The sequence below is a fragment of the Nicotiana tabacum genome, chromosome 7 (assembly GCF_000715075.1).
Source record: "Nicotiana tabacum cultivar K326 chromosome 7, ASM71507v2, whole genome shotgun sequence".
Classification (NCBI taxonomy): domain Eukaryota; kingdom Viridiplantae; phylum Streptophyta; class Magnoliopsida; order Solanales; family Solanaceae; genus Nicotiana; species Nicotiana tabacum.
Window position 1 is genome coordinate 15,572,742 of NC_134086.1, and position 6,014 is coordinate 15,578,755.

At 32.3% G+C, this 6,014-nt stretch overlaps 1 long non-coding RNA gene across 2 annotated transcripts; it reads right to left on the reverse strand.

Moving 5' to 3' along the window:
- Positions 1–2,025: 2,025 nt before the first annotated feature.
- LOC107807846 (uncharacterized) lies at positions 2,026–4,514 on the reverse strand. 2 transcript variants are annotated; one of them, XR_012711502.1, is made up of 2 exons: positions 4,123–4,514; positions 2,026–2,687 (listed from the first exon to the last, which is right to left on the reverse strand). It is a non-coding gene; the product is annotated as an uncharacterized LOC107807846 (long non-coding RNA). The 2 variants fall into 2 exon arrangements; XR_001653018.2 differs by having other exon boundaries at positions 2,026–2,786.
- Between the last annotated feature and the right edge of the window lie 1,500 nt (positions 4,515–6,014).

Sequence of the window (6,014 nt, forward strand, 5' to 3'; positions counted from 1 at the left end):
ATATCAGTTGTCACTTGATCTAATTAACTGAATATCATACTGACTGCTGCTGAGCATCATAAATTACGTAATCAAATTCTAAGAATCAACACGTGATTGCCATGCAAACCTTGATCTCCTTCCCTACAAATATCAGTACACACTCTGTCATTAACGGTAATACAACCAGTTATAGAGCAAGAAAACATAATCTACGTCAACCAAATCTCCATATATACTAGTTAGAATAAAAATGATAATAAAATATTAAAAAATTCAATAAAAGTATAAGTAGCAAAAAAGACTTCTAGTACCATGTGATACAAATACGGTATACATGTATACCAACAGATCGTATGATTGCTCTAGAATATTGTTATAACTATCTGCGACTATACTACTGTACCAAAACATTAAAGGACACAATAAAAGTATGAGAAAATTACATGATCGTATTGCAAGCTAAATATTCGCAAAATAACTTGCTCATTCTGTATACTAACAGGGTATAGTAAGGGGTCGTTCCAATAATTGCCTATAACTATAAAAACTATTACATAATACACATAATTTATGTTCATTGGCACACAAAAATTCCAGCACTGCAAATCATGTTCATATAAATAATTTCATAATAGAATTCACTTAAAATGCAGCTAAAACAACCAAAACAATGTTCAAACTACCATATGATACCAATATGACATATAACTATACCAACATGATATACAGTTTTACTGGTTAATTTCCGGCAACTATGTGATTGTACTACTATTACATAACACACATGTATAAAGAGAAAAATAAAAAAATCGTGTACCACATATTAATATAATAAAGTATTTCAAGATATTGTACTATATTACTATTATTAAAAGAAAATCAAATATTGTACCAATTAAATACAACTAATACAACCAAAAAATAATTCAACTATCATATGATACCAATATAATATACAGCTATATTAATAGGGTATATAGTTGGAATGAATTGTATACCAAAATGGTATATTTGTATTCTATACGGATATACAATACAAATTTGTCTGCTTCTCTGGTTCAACTATATTTCAACCCAAATTTCTAAAATCTACGATAAAATCTCCACCAAATTGACTAAAACTTTAGCTACAACCTAGCTCCAATCAACTTTCCAAACAAACTCGTACAAGATCGGATCAAAACAATTAAAAACTCAAACAAACCAAGTTATGAGTTTCAAGCTTCAAGGACATTCAGTGATGGATTTAAATTTTTGTACAATAAATCTCCAAAAACCAGCATCAAAAGTATAATCTACACATCAACTCAATAACAACCCAAACTTTAAAAATCTAGCAAATTGACTAAAAATTTAGTAACAATATATAAATTGTCTTTTTTGCTACGTCAACTCAATTTCGACTCAAAATTCAAAAAATTACTCCAAATCTCAACCAAATTGACTCAACATTTAGTTACAGTTGCCAATCGATATTTTAATCACACGCCACTCAAAATCTAATCAAACAATTACAAACTCGACAAATGCAATTTATGATTTTCAAGTTTCAAAGTCTTTCAGTGGTTGATCTAATTTTTCTTACAATAAATCACTATGAACTTCTCAAAAGATATTAGTTATTTAGCTTATCATTAAACCATATCAAATCTCACTCATCAAAATCACAATAAAAATTGGGCAATGACGAGAAAACATGAGATATGTAAGACGAAGATAGTATTTTGTTGCTGGAAGAAGAAACGGGAAGAAGGGAAAGGGGAAAGGGAAGCTTTAAGGAGGAGAGAGGTTAGTAAGGCAATTGAGAAATGGGTGGACGGGTAATTATTTTGGTTGGGTTAGGTAGGTATAGTAATTATTATTGAAATGGATAAAATCGGATTATTATTTTAGGTTTAGTGGGTAGTTAGTGTAATTTCCTCGGTTTTAAATGGTTAAAAGTTCGATCAACATTCACTTTGGGATTTGGGCTTTTATATTAGCACATGCTAGATAGTTATTGTTACAATTATTTTGCCAATAATTAAAAAAAAAAAAATCAAGTAAACAAGTACAATCATTATCGACGACTATGTGCATTTCATGAAAACACAGGGCTAAGAATTTAGCAATCATGTAGTGTAACTGAACTTATGATTCAAATTACAAATTTCACCAATCTAAAGCTAATTCAATGCATTCCATGATTCCATCACACTATCTTGCATGATCATAGCTATCCTCGAATCACACGCCTCTCGTTTCTTCGGACAGATCTTTGATTTATAAGAAAAATAGCCACGGGGCTACCCTTATGAATCGGCTGTCATGCACAACAACTAAATGGCTAGGCAGCATGTCTGATTAATCTATTACTATAGATATCATTTTTGAGTATGATCTAATTTTCATTTTCAGAGAATAAACCATCATACACTATACAATAAACTAATTATGAGATGATTTTAACATATAAAAACTTGTAAACCAAAATAATGATGAATCTGTGATATTAAACCTACACAATGACATTGAGTAGTTGTGTAAACTAGTCAGAAGATAACTTCAACCACAATATTTAGTCAAACAAACAATCAAAACCAGAAATTTACATGGAAGCAATTGCAGTTGAACCTAGTAAGGAAATTAAACACAAACACAACACCAGACAATACAAGTTTCCATTCATAGAGGCAATAGAGTGATACAAGTGAGCTTGACCGTACCTGAAAAGCAGAAAGCAGTAATTAAAAAATCCAAATGAAGTTCAGTAGTGATAAATCAACAAAAACAGCCCCGGAATTAGACGAATAACAGCTTGGTACCTAGAGAAATGATGGAAATCCCCTCAAAATCAATCAGCAAATAAACTACAACTTTGATTTGTTTTTTTTTCTTTTTACAGAATTCCACTTTTTTTTTTTTTTTTGTTTTTTTAGGTCTAAATTTGAACTTTTTCTAGAATATTTTCTATGTGAGAGATCAGTATCAGAATGAGGGAAAGAAGGTGTCCTTTCTACAGAGAATCAGTGTGCTTTATAAAGTGTAGGGAGGTGTGTGAGAGTCCTCCGCCAGCTTTCCTAAAAATCAGGGAATTGGCATCTTTTCCTAAATCAATTTGTACAGCTTTCCCTCTTCTAGAAATTTTCAAATAGCCACCTAAGAATCCCTATCTTTGCTTTCTAATTAACCCCCCTTAAAATTCTATTTTTCACTCTATCTTTTACCTAAAAACTTGAGTCCGAAACTTTTTTGATGCTTTTTTGGACAAAAAACACGTTTCTAATGCTAAAAAAAGTTACTAGGTAAAACACAGTACTATACTGCGTTTTATTTAAAAATTATTTTTTTAAAACTAATTCGCAGTACTATACTGCGTTTTACTTAAACGCAATACAGTACTGTGTTTCACTTATTAATTTGAGCCCATCTATATTTTATTAAAGCAATTCGCAGTACTATACTGCGTTTAACTAAAAAGCAGTATAGTACTGCGAATAACTAAAACGCAGTATAGTACTGCGAATTGCTTTAATAAAATAAAGTCCCTTCTTCCTTGGACAAGTGAAACGCAGTACTTTACTGCGTTTTACTTTAATGGCTAACTTTCCGTTAAAGTAAAACGCAATATAGTAATGCGTTTTACCTAGTTATGTAGCTTTTTTTTAGCATTAGAAACGTGCTTTTTGTCCAAAAAACCATCAAAAAAGTTTCGGACTCCTCAAAACTTATCCTCTTCTAGCCAAAATTACAGCCACTCTCTTAGCAGAATTAAACTATAATTGACTAAGCTAAACTAGCAATAGGCTAAAAAATACAAACTAAATAGAGTTAATAACTAATTAACGTGTTAATTAGGCCAATGGACAATTTGAACCAACAAAACGATTATCAAAAAGACTTCAGATTGAACTAAGACAAACGGTTACTTAGAGAAAATCAAAATAATTTTAATTATTAACCTAAGCATGCTTGATTTAACCCGCTTCAAACAAAAATCAACAACTAAACAATCACAAACTCACATGGAAGGTATGTATTTGAAATGCTAATTTAATCATGCAATTAACTAAAAAACTAAACAATAAACCACTGAAACAGTATCTAATACTAAATGCAAGACCAGTAGCTATTAAGACTAACGAAAACGGGGATGATTACCCTGAAGAGAATGGCAGCTTGGAACTCGGACTGGTTGGCCGAAATCCGGTATCTTCGACACGAAATGAAATTAATGTCAACGAGAACAATCGATTAATGTCATTTTCAGCTTGAATCGAAACCTGAAGCTTGAAAAAATCAAAACGGAAGGAACCTAGGATTTCTGGGGGTTGTTAGATCTGGAATTAATGGAGATCTAGGTGGTTTTTGAAGAAATAAAAAAGGAATATAGGATAAGGAGGAGGTGGGAATTACAGGGTAAGGATTTGGGGTAGTTTGGTGGTGAGTCGCCAGTGAGGTCAGAGGTGGGTTGGGGGCGGCTAGATTTTGGAGATGTTGGAGATGAAGAAGAAATGAAATAGCCTTAGGGTTTGATTGGGGATTGGGGGTTGGGGGAGGGGGGATTTCAGACATTTTTACGGGGTTGGGGACATTTTTATTTAGGAATTTTTACCCTGTACCAAACCTTATTACCCTCAATGTTTAAAGATTGTGTTAATTACATTTCAGCATACCAAATTATTATTTATATACCATAATTCAAATTAAGGGTATAATTAATGCTTTATTTATATTAGGCGTTAATTTAGGAGCGTATATTCTCTCATTTTCGTTTACCCGCCTCTCTCTCCTCCCACTTCCCCCCACCCCCATGTTTTACCTTCAGTTAATTCCCATTTTCGTATACTCGCCTCTCACTCACGTTTACCATCAGTTACCCACGATTCTACAATTTTCTTTTCCAGTTAATTTCACAAAATCCTATTTTGAAGTTGCATCTGTTTTTTCAAGTCCCAAATCATGAAAAAAATCAGCACTCCAAAAAAAGGCTTCAAAAGCTACATTAGCTGATATCCCATCCTTTGATTTGGGTGTTTTAACACCAAAATCACCACCCAAAAACGCAAAATCGACACATGCAAGTGAACCTACTACTAGTATTTCATCTCCTAGGCAAATCCGTGCGGAGGTGAGAATCAAGTATTTGCACGATGTTGATGCTGGTGGAGGTGATAAACCAGTCGAGAAACAACTCAAACGAAAGGGCAAAGAGTTGTGTGTAGATGATGATTTTGTTGAACATTCTCCTAAAATTCCATCTGTGAAAAAACCCAAGGTCTCTCATTCTTCATCAAAACCGAAAAAGAAGAAACCCTCCAAAAAAGTACCAAAATTGGTTCACAAAAAGATTTTGGTAAAGGTAAACACTAATTATTTTTCTTTACTGTTTTTTAGTGTGATTTTGGTTGTAAAAATCTGTTGTTCAAGTGTTTTTTGGTAAAATGTGGAATTGTCCAAATTTTGTAGATTGTTTGTCTCAATTTTGTAGGTTAATTGTAATTGTAATTTTTAGACAGTGCATAAATGTAGTCATTTTGTAGTTGTTTTGTAGTCTGCTGGATAAATTGTAGATAAGGTATATTTTTCACTTTTGTATGCTGCTACATTTACCTTCATACTAACTACAATTAATCTACATTTTGTGAGTTACTTGAACTAACTGTTATATTTTTGTAGTTATAGAGCTGTGGTTACCATTTTCTTCCTTATTGTTTTGAGATAATGTTTACATGTGTAGATGTCTTGTATTGTTTTGTAGTTATAGGTGTGGGTAGGCTGTTCTTCTTTTAGTTATATTTTGTAGTTATCATGTAGTTATATGTAGATTACTGCTTCTTTTTTATGCTAACTACTAATGTTCAATAATTTTTCATTTTCTGTAGAATGGCCATTACTTTGCACCATAAAATGTTGATTATGGTGTGCTTAGATTCCACATTTTGTGTGATCCGAGTATACCTAGCCAGATAAAAGCTTTACTCTCTCCAAATGCTTTACAGCTTTTCCAAAAAACTTGTTTTGGTTACTTATTTGGTCTCCCCACAATCAGT